The sequence below is a fragment of the Malus domestica genome, chromosome 12 (genome assembly GCF_042453785.1).
Source record: "Malus domestica chromosome 12, GDT2T_hap1".
Classification (NCBI taxonomy): Eukaryota; Viridiplantae; Streptophyta; class Magnoliopsida; order Rosales; family Rosaceae; genus Malus; species Malus domestica.
The window spans coordinates 15,959,117-15,971,899 of NC_091672.1; the positions used below are offsets into that span (position 1 = coordinate 15,959,117).

The 12,783-nt window shown below is 38.0% G+C and overlaps 1 long non-coding RNA gene across 1 annotated transcript; it reads right to left on the reverse strand.

Annotated features, from left to right (window-relative positions):
• Nucleotides 1–1,300: 1,300 nt before the first annotated feature.
• On the reverse strand, nucleotides 1,301–4,244 carry LOC139190248 (uncharacterized). Its single transcript, XR_011574340.1, has 2 exons — nucleotides 3,444–4,244; nucleotides 1,301–2,627 (listed from the first exon to the last, which is right to left on the reverse strand). It is a non-coding gene; the product is annotated as an uncharacterized lncRNA (long non-coding RNA).
• Nucleotides 4,245–12,783: the final 8,539 nt, after the last annotated feature.

The following is a 12,783-nucleotide window of genomic DNA, read 5'->3' on the forward strand; positions in this document are numbered from 1 at the left end:
GTCAATAGCGCGACCCAACGCAACATCAACAAATTTACTCCTCGGCCGAGCTCGGCCGACGAGTTGGCATGCCCCGCATTCACTGAAGGACGTAGTTAGCTCATTAATTACTCAGCCTGCGCGCCACGTAGGCTTGGTAGTTTCTAGGGTCAACAGGTTGCATCTAATTTTCAAGTTAAACTGCTTACGTACTTTGTGAACGGATAAAGCCAATTGTAGCTCACCTTCTATAAGAGAATTTCAACGTAAGCTACTTGCGTTATTCCCAAAACGAAATGAAATGACAATGGGAAGAATCTGCCCTTTTTCTTAGCACTTCCTTTCCGTTATCGTAAAGTGATGCGTAAAATAAGTTAACACACAAAATTAAACCCTCTTTTTATCAAATGTAGTAAAGTATGTAAGTAGGGATCGTTCTAGGCCGGGGATTAGGAGGGATTGCTAAACACTTGAAAACTGACTTAAAAACATAAAAACAAAATTTAAAACACTAAACTAGACTCAAAGAATGCAAAACTATACTTTAAAATACTTAAACAAACATAAAACTCAAAACAGCAACCTAATGACTCAAAACTGCCTAAAAACCACTTTCTGGGCAGTTTTGAGAACCTAACAAGAACTTGGACGAAGTTGGATGAAAACTTGAATCAAAACACTTAGAAACACAAATCAAAACACTTTCTAACTAATCTAAGACTTCAAAATAAAGGGGGATTTGTTTTGGACGAAAATTGAAAATAAAACAGAAACTTTAAAACAAAACAGATTGTAAAACGTTTTTGGATGAAAAGGATGGATAAAAGGCTAGTTAGGAGGTTCTTCTCCACACATGACACACTTGCAAAGAAAATGATTTTCAGTTGTTCTTTCAATAAATTATGAAACTCAACACCCCAAGTTAATTAGATACGCTTAAATTAACCTTCAAGTTCTCCTTAAGTTAATGAATTGGATGGAAAAGCGCATACAACAATTCAAAGCATTCCTCAAAGGTTCCTTACGTGATGAGCACAATAAAGATACAATCAAGAATCATGAAGCACAATGAGAACTATAAGTGTTGACGAGGCATTCGTTACTATGATTAGCATGAAACTAGTGCCAAGAATTCATTCAACGCGATCGTTTTCAAGCGACCTTCACTACTTGTGATTATAAGATTGTAACTATTAGGTGAAACTCCCTCATAATCTAGCATCATATTCATGCATGAAAACTAAGCGTGCACTCTCAATCAACATACACAAATAAGTTATCAATCAAGTAGATGAACGAATTGAATCCGCAACTTATGAAATAACAACTGAATGTAATCAAATCATATTGCAAGCATGTACATGGTTTCGAATCACCCCCCAACTAAGGGGGTTTAGTTCCTCATTCTTGCAATACAAAGATACATAAAATTAGACATTAAAATCAAAGGAAAGAAAACACCTAAAATGCTCCAACTTGGAAAGCAAGTGCATCAATGGATCTCCCTTCCTCCTTGTTGCGGCATGAAGCTTGTGGACAGATTTTTGGGTGGATTTATGGTGTAGAATGGATGGGGAATGATATGGAGGGGTTTAGGGTGAGTGTGGAAGAGTGTTTGATGGTTGTAAGGTGGTGGAGAACTAGGCAAAGAGGGTGGAAGAAGGTGGAGTGGCTGTTATGTTTTCTAGGCACTAGAATGGTGTTTTTGGGGTGTTTTGCTTCCTAGGGTATGGACGAATTTCTGTGATAAAATGATGAATATGGGGGATTGTTCTTTGGCCAAGGGGTGTAAACATGTATTTATAGGCCCCAAAAACCTTAGAAAATCAGGTTAGGCTAGGGATGAAATGCATGGCAAGTTGGTGTGTGTGGTGTGCAATGGTCCAAGGGTGAAAATGAAGTGATGATGCAAAGTGTGAAGGGTAAAATGGAGTGGTGTTGCAGCTAGGGAGCATGAATGATTGTGTACATTGCATAGAGATGGAAAGGGAGGTGAAATGTGTCAACAAATGGGTCAAAGGTGCAACAACATGTGTGACACATGCCCTTGGATTCCAAATGTGAATGATGGAGCATCAATTGGTGCATGTAATGGATGTAAAGGTTGCCTAAAATCTAATGGGTGAAGGGAACAAGAGGTATCAAGCAATTGAGTGAAATAATTAAATGAATTAAAGCATGAAATCAGAAATTATGTAGGGGACAAGAGTGATCAAGCATGGCATGGGAATCCAAAGGGAATTCTATGTGTTTTGCATGGCAAGGAGTGTGCAACTTGGAGTGACAAATTTTTGGGCTGAATTCTTTATCTTTTGGACACTAATTCTTCACATTCTTGGCCTCTTTAGTTCTCAAATTCGTCCATCCACTTTGGCCCATGCATTTGCTATCCATTCCAAGCCCGAAACATGCTCCAAAGGCCTCCAAAATGCATCTTCTTGCATACTTTGTACTTAGAGTCTTTCACTTTGCATGTGGGCTTCTTTGCATGTGTATGATTTGTCATTGTTTATCCTTGCAATTACACACACACACTTGCACACACATATGCCCAAAACGTCCATCCTCATGCATGCAATCCATTTGAGCCCAATATTGATCCAACATGCACCAAAATGCACTTTTCTTGCCAAGGTTGTTATTAAGACCTACAAACAAATGAAAATGGCTTTAAACACTAAAATAACTAAAGAAACACAACGTAAACGCACAAGAACAAGCCAATTAAGTCGCATAAATATGCTCCTATCATAAAGCATCTGCATACACTCAATTCCCACATAGAAGTTCATATTTTCAAAATCCACAACAACAATAAATCTGCCAACTATTTAAAATTAACTAACAACTTCCAACGTCACTTGACAAAAATCACAGCCAAGGTAAATAATTCTTAAAATTAACGGGTTTAGGGTTTTTCTCCGATTTTTATCTCAACGTCTCCAATCCACACTACACCTTAGCTGCTCTAGCCTGCGACTTCCTCTGCGTTTTCACTATGAACAAAGGTCTCTCACATACAAATCAAAATCCGAATTAAAAGGCTTGACTCTCAATCTTTTCAAAAAATTGGAAACTTGGAATTTGGAATATCCACTTAGATATTCTAGAAGCCCATCAAGAGAGGAGTAATTTTCCCTCTTGAGTCGAGACCCAAATTCGGAGAGATTGGCCGGAATAGGCAAAAAATAGCCGGGAACCATCGAATTTCAAGGCTCCAATCTCTGCGTACGCTTTATTTCAACGTGTAGGTATGATGTCAAATCTAAGAGGGCTCCGATATGAATCAGAGAGCCTCTGATGTTGCGTTATTTCATTGTATAGCCTAAACCCCAATCCCTCTATCTAAAACACACCAAAAAGAAGTGATGTCTGCCAGGAAAATAAAAGGATAACCAGGAAATAAAAAAATTAAAATTAAAATTAAAAACCAAGGATTAGAAAAAAGATAGGGAGTTACAAACCGTTTCCGATAAGAACAACTCCTACAAATTTGGTTCCCTTATAGGTTAATTATTGTATAGCCTAATCCAACACATCCTCTTCTCCTTCTCAAAATTCAAAAATCAAAACCCATAAATAGATGCACCCTAGTCAATTGATCATTAATCAAAGATATAAAATGGCTACACGAGTCTGTTCTCGACTCAAACAGTGCCGAAAAGTTGACATCATAGCTATCATCGTCTGTATCCCTATCTGGGTGCTGGGAATCCTGTTTTTCCACGACCAATATAAGTTGACTCCCGTAGAGCCCTATTTACGGCTCGACTCTTCCACCGTGTGCAAACTCAAGTCGAGTGGCTCCGAGTTAACCGCCACGTGGGACATGACGGTCGTCGCGGTGAACCCTAATCGCGTGCTTGCCATCTCCTTCGACAGCCTGCAAGTCACCATCTCGTACAAAACGGACACCGGCGACAAAGGCAGAGACGTCTTGCTCACAACGAAGCCGGTGCCTCCTCCTCCTTCGCCTTTAAATACAGAAACCTCGACCGCTCACAGCTTCAAGATGGAAACGGTGTCCGCTTATGTAGGCGATAACGTGGCCAATCAAATCTCCGAAGGGAGAGCTCGTGGATCGGTGAAATTCGTGTTCGGCATGCTAGGTTATTATAGGTACGTCAACACTACGCGGTGGTATTTGACTAGGCGTAGCTTAGAGTTTGGGGTGTTCTGTAGCTGGGTCGAGTTCGGGTTTTCACCGGGTAATTGGACCGGGACATTGACAACGATGGATCAGTCGGGGGCATGCGTGGATGATCCGATATCAGTCCATTTCAAGTAGAGATGTGGTTATAACTTATGTTGGTTGCCGTACGTTTAGTTAATTAGGGTGATTTTTCTTTCTTTGTTTCCCTTGTTTATTTATTTTTAAAAAATATGCAGTTAATCCTTGCTTGATTCGTAATGAAAATCATGGCGAAATTGTTCGTGTTTATCTACCTATGCCACATTTTTTTCTTTAATGTACCTCTATATTAAGCCGTTACCAATGGTTTCGCCGTTCATTACCGATCGTTTCGTCATCCTTTACCGATTGTTTTCGTTTCACCGTGACCGATCATTTTTGTTTTGCCATTAACGATCGTTTTCGTTTCGCCCACCAAGAGTGTATGCAACACTTATTTTTTGTTATGCTCCTTGAAACTCGATTTAATCTCATTTTCCCGTTTACACCTTGTAACTCATCCTTTGGAGAATATAAAACTTCCTCGACAAGTTCAAGGTTGGTTATATACATCCAATCCTCACATGCATTTTCTCTAACCAAGAGAAAGAAAAGTGAGAGAATGAGAGCACTCTTCTTTATAGTGAAGAGTACTCATCCTTAGAGTGAAGAGATTGAGTTTTAGTTTTCAATGAGAGAAGACTAAACACCACCACCACCACCAAAACTCGCCAACAGCCCTCTTGAGCAAGAGTGCTCTAGCTTATCACTCTTACTCATCATCGATCCATACCTTAATTTTAAGATGGATTACAACGGTTTGATCCTCATGAAGATGTGTGCGTGGGCAATCTACTCATCCAATTGTTAGATGCGGCCAAAAAATATTCAAAGGGTGTTTGAGACACCCTAACCCGATTCGCCGTCAAACTAGATGTGCCAGCCATCACAAAAGTAGTGATGAAGCCATAGGTAAAGATTAAAAACTGTGTGACAATTAGAACCAACGAGCTCAATTTATTAAAATAACTAAAATTATCTTGCAAGGAAAGTCAAACTACAAATAACCTCCCCCAGGAGACTCTGTAAGGTTTTTCTCTTTTATTACTTGTCATATTAGTTGCGCATATAGCAGCAGTAAATCGAACAGTATTCGCAATAGTGATGTTTAACTATAACCGTAAGTTTGGTTATTTATTAGTACAATTAGATAAACATTTATCTGGTGAAGTGTAAGTGGATAATAAACATTTTTCAAGTAAAAAAAATTCAATTGACTAACCCCCATTTTTGAAAACTCATAGTTTAAAACTACATAATTGTTTCAACCATAATATAGAAAATACAGTCGGTCATAAATAAAAAATCATGCCCGATAATAGTGGCAAATCCAGGATTGAACCTTGGGAGCCTCAGTGTTAAATACAAGTGTTCTCTATAAGAACAGAGCGTGAGCACACAAAAAAAAAAAAAAAATTAGTTTATTCGTTGAGGCATTTCGTCAAACACTTGATTGACTTGTTGTCGTCAGCTAAACTATGTTGTGCACATGTCAACATATATTGGCATATGCCAAAGTAATCTAATAAGTGATATAAAGAGAATTTATCAAGTGCTACTGAAGCAACCTATCAAAATATGCCTAACATGCATTACATTAAACATTTAGTAAGAAAAAAAGAGATATGTACCAAACATTTGGTCCCTATTTCCATCCACCCTTGTCTGAGGAACTGCAATACATTACTAGCATCTACTAGTGCAAATACATGCACATGTCTGTACAAGGTGTCTACTTGTGTATCTAGCATTTACTAGATATATTAAAAATTTAATTATCCTGCGTCGTAGATAGATCTATACTCAATAAATGACAACCATGTGGTGAAAATAAATCACAATATAAATATAAATCAATTAAGTGTCATGTACTCATCACGATTTCAAATCCAGTATGGTTCAAGACCTTACCAAAAACATGTAAGTTTAACAAAATATGTTCATCAAAACATTTGGAAAGGGATCCAGTCACAGAAACTTGGATCGTTCTTCCACAACATGTGGCTTCCTTTTGTTATGATTAGTTGAGCTTGCACCTTTAATAACACCTTTAGTCAATTTACTAAACAAATAAGGTTTTTTCTAAGTGTAAACTCGTTTATTTCCTCCGATTTGTGAGAATGTAGTACATCACATGATTCGGGACATGGAAAAACATTAGGGTAGGTCTTGAGTCCCCACACACCGACGTACGGATGTCATGCACAGTCACACGCCACCTTGTTGCCAGTGAACGCATCGCCAATGTCGTCGCTGTCGCTTGGGAATGTGCCATTAGGTTTCAATGTGATACATTTTTATTTTTCTATTTTCCTTGTTATGCGGGAAGGATGATCAGCACATGAACATCTTAATATGGCTTCCCCTTACTATTTCTTTTGCATGACCAACACACCTCTTTAAATTGTCAGAGAAAAGGGAACATTTGGCTTTTGGTTTTCATCAACTGTCATGGCACTGGTAGAAAAAATTATTTGCGCAATAGAATTTTATGCGACGAAGCAAAATTTGTCGCTATAAATAGTCAAGCGCGAAGAATGCGAGACACCATCGCGCAATATTATCAAACATTGTGCGACGACAATTTTCATCTCAAAAAAGATCTTTGCACGACGAAAAAACATCGTCGCGCAAACTGCGGGAAAAAACGCAGGGAAGTCTTTTTTTCTTCTTCTTCTTTTTTCTTTTTGCGGAAAAAACAATGCAGCAACGAAACATTTCCCGCTGAAGTGTGGCACAACAAAGTGTTCGTCGCGCAAGTTTTTTACTTTAGACGGTCAGTTATCTGAGTCAAAGGATTCAATGCCATTGAATCAAAGAAATCAATGCGGCATTTATTGAGGGATTTTGCACGGCGAATTGTTCGCTGGGCAAAGTGGCCAAGCTTTCTATAAATAACCAGTTTCACTGTCAATATTTCTCAAACCTTTTCCCGGATTACAATTGTAGTTGTTATTTAAATTTAAGCACGATGGAGGACTCATGTGATTGTTCGTCAATAATAATGGAGGGCGAAAGTTTCGGAAAAGGTAATACCCAGTAAATTATGTGTTTTGTATATAGTTTATATTTTGCATTATTATTTTTTATATTTTTTTAGTAGGCAAGAAAAAAAAAGAGCTGCCCTTGTGGTCTGATACAGTTTTGGTGGGAGCCGCTGGCCCTCCTCCTACATGGGGTACTCAGTATTCCCGATTCCATCTAAACCCTATTCCCTTCTTCCAGTTATTGGTTATCCACATGCGTCCCCTTAGTTCTCGACGTCCACTGCCACACTCCACCCTCTCTTCCTATCGTTTCAACCCCACCAACAGCCCCTTACCCTTCCTATGGAACCGCCCACCTTCAATGCTCCTAAATACATGGTGGTACAATATTACCTTTCATTCGGTCACCCAAATGACTCCCTTTGAAGCTGTCTATTGTTACCCTCCACTGCGAGTCACGTCTTATTTACATGGTTCACCAGTTCACCTTGTGAATGTTGTGCCGAAAATTGGTATGTTTTAAATTTATACTCGCAAGCGCACGAATCTATTGAAATATAAAGGAGTTTAAGTACGTGGTCGAATCCACAAAAGATTTATTAAAATGATGGAAAACCTAATCAAACCCGAATTAACTTAATACTAACTTAGTTGTAGAAAAGTAGTTGTGTTGAGCAAGCTAATCATGTGAACATGAAATTAGTGAAGAAAATAAATGAGAAAATTAACCAAGGTATCGGCCACTCCCATTAATCCATAAATTCCTAATTATTTATCTAACAATTCCTAGCTCACAAAGTAGCATTAATCATATTAAATTCTTCTTCGCTTAAAGATATAAATTCGAAGCATCACATGTAAACTAATCATTGAACTGCATAAGATCAAAGCATGCTAAGCATCCTATGTGAAGAATAATATTTGAATGATACATGATCCAAGTTTGATAAGAATTACAAAACCAAGCATGGTTCAACGAAGTTTGGCTTCAAAACTATCAAGAATGCATGACATTAAAAATGAAAAGAACAAAAACTTCCTTTAACCATTTGAAGCAAGAATCATAGGCATTAATAAGATCATCAAGGGAATTGAAGAGATAACGGAAAAACTTGTTTCATAATGGTTGTTTCCTCCTTAACTAAGGTTAAGGATAAGGAGTTTAGCCACTTATAGTAACAAAATACATAAACTAGAGTGTTTGTAAGACATGGAAAAAGAGATAAAACAAAGGACAAACTGAAATAGAATGGCTCTCCTCTCCCCCGTTTTCTGCAGCTCCTCTCCGTTATAAGAGAGCTGGAGCCTGGAAGTCCAAGTATTGCAATTATTTGGCAGCTACAACTTGCTTGTAGCGGGTGAATTTTTTCCTCCGTTTCTTTTACTTCCATCACTTCTTGTCTTCACGCATGATGAATTCCACCTCCTTTAACCATTTAGTGAACAACCACTGCAGGTTTATTACTCCCTCTCGTTGCTCCCAACTCTTCTTTCATCCATAGAGGCTAGAAGTCCAACTTATGCATTTATTGGGCAGCTGCTACAGTTTCCTTAGAACAAGCTTCAGTATTTTGAGCACACAGAACGCTACAGTGAATAGATTATCCCCACATTTGGATATGTTACATTAGACACAATTTGGAGAAACTTTCATGACAAAGTCGTTTTCATTTGAGCATTTTAAGTTGACATTTTGAGCCCCTGCGAATCTGAGCATCTGTCGGCGTGGGATGCACTGGGAATGCTACAGAGCTTAGATTGGCGCCAATTTTGAATATGTTGGAGTAGACATAATCTGAACCAACTTCCATGGATAAGTCATCTATATCCGAGCGATCTACATTGATGGTTTGAGGCCTGGGAGTTGACTGATGAACAGGAGCTGCTAATTCCAGCTTGCTGCCACAACTTGCATGCAGCCATGCATGTATCAATTACCTAAAATGAAAAGCACCTTCTATGAATTTGATATCGGAGCTTACAAGTGTGAATGAGAAGAAAGAGAAGTTTATTTATACTTGACATAAAATAAGACAAACTATCTTAAATTAACTGAACAGAGGACTAAAAATTCTAAACTTAGCTGAAGATGTGACATAAAATGTGCTCATCAGGGGACACCACCCTTCGTGACCGTGATGCCTTGCTCCGTCACCTTCGTGAGAACCTGCAGATGGCTCAAGACAGAATGCGCCACTATGCTAGAAATTTTTTTTGAGCGAGAATTCACGGTTGGCGATTGGGTCTTCCTCCTCTTACAACTATCGCCAATCCTCTAGCAGTCACACCAACTGCCCCAAACTGGCACCCACGTATTATGGTCCTTACAAGTTTATGCTTCTCTGTTATATTTGTCAATATTCCAACATTTCTGGATAAAGAGAGCATAACATGATCCATCAGGTTGAAGAGTTATATATATATATATATACACACACACACACACACAGAGCTTAAGAGGAGGGATCCCCATTTTTTGAAAAAAATGGGGATTAGGTGTGGGGCCCACTTCACATCTAATTTCAACGATCCGAACCATTTATTTTGTTAGTCTCGATTCATAGATCATCATTGCAAAAATTCAATTCAATCCGAAACCATTTGCCTATTTAATTATCAATATCAAATTTCATATTTTCTTATATAACAAAGTATTCGTTCATTTCCTTGAACCCAATTAGATGTCTTAAACATTTCCAATTTAGCTAATATTTTGCAAGGATGATTTATGAATCGAGACTAACAAAATAGACGGTTCGGATCATTGAAATTAAATGTGAAGTGGGCCCCACACCTAATCCCCATTTTTTTCAAAAAATAGGGATCCCTCCCCTTAAGCTCTTTGTGTGTATATATATATATATATGTATGTATGTATGTATGTATGTGTGTGTATATATATATATATATATATATATGTATGTATGTATGTATGTATATCAAATATTCTTCTAAGCAGCCTGTAATAATTAATTAAAATGAGAATCATAGAGCCAATGCTCTGAAAATCGAAAAAGATTTTTGTATCTAACAAAACTTAGAAGTAAATCTTGGATCTAGATCAGAAATAATATTCACTGGAACTCCATGATACTTCACAATCTTCGGGATGAACAACTTAGCCAATTTATTCAGAGGATACTTTTCCCTCACTGGGATGAAGTGTGCTGACTTGGTAAGCCGATCTACAATCACCCAAACGCCATCAAACCCATTCTGAGTACGTGGAAGCGTATTCACAAAATCCATAGTTATATTTTCCCATTTCCACTGAGGAACAAGAAGTGGTTGTATTCGTCCAAAAGGCTTCTTTCTTTCTACTTTGACTTGCTGGCAAACAATACACCTACTTACATATTCTGCAATTTCCCTCTTCATACTCGGCCAATAATAAAATGGTCGAATGGTATGGTACATTTTAGTCTCTTCTGGATGCATCGCATAAGCCGAACAATGTGCTTCATCCAAAATTTCCTTCTTTAATTCCTCATTATTCGGCACATACATTTTGTTCTCCTGCATAAGCCTGCCATCTAATTCTTGAATCCTGAGGTCTTTCTTTTTCCCTTCAATTCTCAGTTGGATCATTTCCTGGATCTCTTCATCAACCATCTGAGCTTCAAGTACACGATCGACTAAAACTGGCTTGACTTGGAAACTAGCAAGAAAAGCTTCTCTTCGTTCTTCTAACTCCAACTTTACTCCAGTAGCTCTCAAATCTGTAAGAAGAGGAACACGAGAAGCATACAAAGCATTAAGTCGACCTTGAGGTTTCCTACTCAGTGCATCAGCTACCACATTTGCACGACCCGGATGATACTCAATAGTGCAGTCATAATCACTAAATAACTCCATCCACCTTCGCTGACGAAGATTAAGATCATGCTGAGTAAAGAGATACTGAAAACTCTTATGATCTGTGAAGATCTTACACTTCGCACCATAGAGATAATGCCTCCAAATCTTCAAAGCAAAGACAATGGCTGCCAACTCAAGATCACGAGTAGGATAATTCCTTTCATGAATTTTCAATTGTCGAGAAGCATAGGCAATCACTTTATTATGCTGCATCAAAACACATCCCAAACCATTCAAGGATACATCACTGTAGACCCCATAATTACCGTTATCATCTGGGAGTGCTAAAACAGGGGTGTGAGTGAGATAATACTTCAGTTGCTGAAACTTTGCTCACAATTCTCGTCCCACTCGAACTTAACATCCTTCCTGGTTAACTTCGTTAGTGGCAAAGCAATCATAGAAAAATCTTGAACAAATCGTCGATAGTAACTTGCTAGACCAAGAAAACTCCGCACCTCAGTGACGATTCGTGGCTGTTCCCAATTCTCCATTGCTGCAATCTTTTGAGGATCTACTTGAATTCTTTGAGCGAATATAACATGTCCCAGAAATGTCACTTGATTTGTCCATGATGTGAAAATTAACTAGCACTCAAATTAAACCCTCTTTTTATCAATTGTAGCAAGTATGTAAGTAAGGATCGTTCTAGGCCGGGGATTAGGAGGGATTGCCAAATCACTTGAAAACTGACTCAAAAACTTAAAAACAAAGTTTAAAACACTAAACTAGACTCAAAGAACACAAATCTAAACTTTAAAACACGAAAACAAACCAAAAGACTCAAAACAGCAAACAAACACTCAAAACTGCCTTAAAACCACTTTCTGGGCAGTTTTGAGCACTAGGGAAGAATTTGGACGAAAATTGATTTTAACTTGACTCAAGACACCTAAAAACACAAACTAAATGGATTTCTAACTAATTTGACACTTGAAACTAAAGGGGGATTGATTTTGGACGAATTTTGAAAACAAAACAAAACTTTGTAAATTGAAAAGACTCTAAAACGAATTTGGTTTAAATGGATGGATGGAAGGCTAGCTAAGGGGTTCATCTCCACACATGTCACACTTGCATATAAAACGATTTCCAATTGCTTTTCAATAAACCATGAATTCCCAACGCCCCAAGTTAATTAGGTCCGCTTAAATTAACCTTCAGATTTTCCTAATGTTATTGAATTGGATGATTGCATACGACAACCCAAAGCATTCCCCACAAGTCCCCTACATGATTGCATAATAGAGATACAAGCAAGAATCATTAAGTTCTATGAAAATCATAAGCATTGACGAAGCACTTGTTACTATGATTGCATGAAACTTATGCCAAGAATTTACTTAAAGCGATTGAGATCATCAACCTTTACTACTTGTGAATATAAGTTCATAACAATTAGGTGAAACTCCCTTATATCCTAGCATCAAATTCATGCATGCAAATTAAGTGTCGACCCTCAACCAACATACACAAATCAGTTTTAATTCTTGTAGATAAGTAAATTGAATTCACAACTTATGAAACGCAATTAGAAGTAATCAAATCATATCGCAAGCATAAACATGTATTTCGAATCCCCCCCTAGCCAAGGGGGGGTTTAGTTCCTCATGCGTACAAAACAAAGATAAATAAGTTTAAACATTAAAATCCAAAGAAAGAAAACACCTAGAATGCTCCAACTTGACAGCAAGTGCATCCAAGAATCCTCCTTCCTCCTTGCTGCGC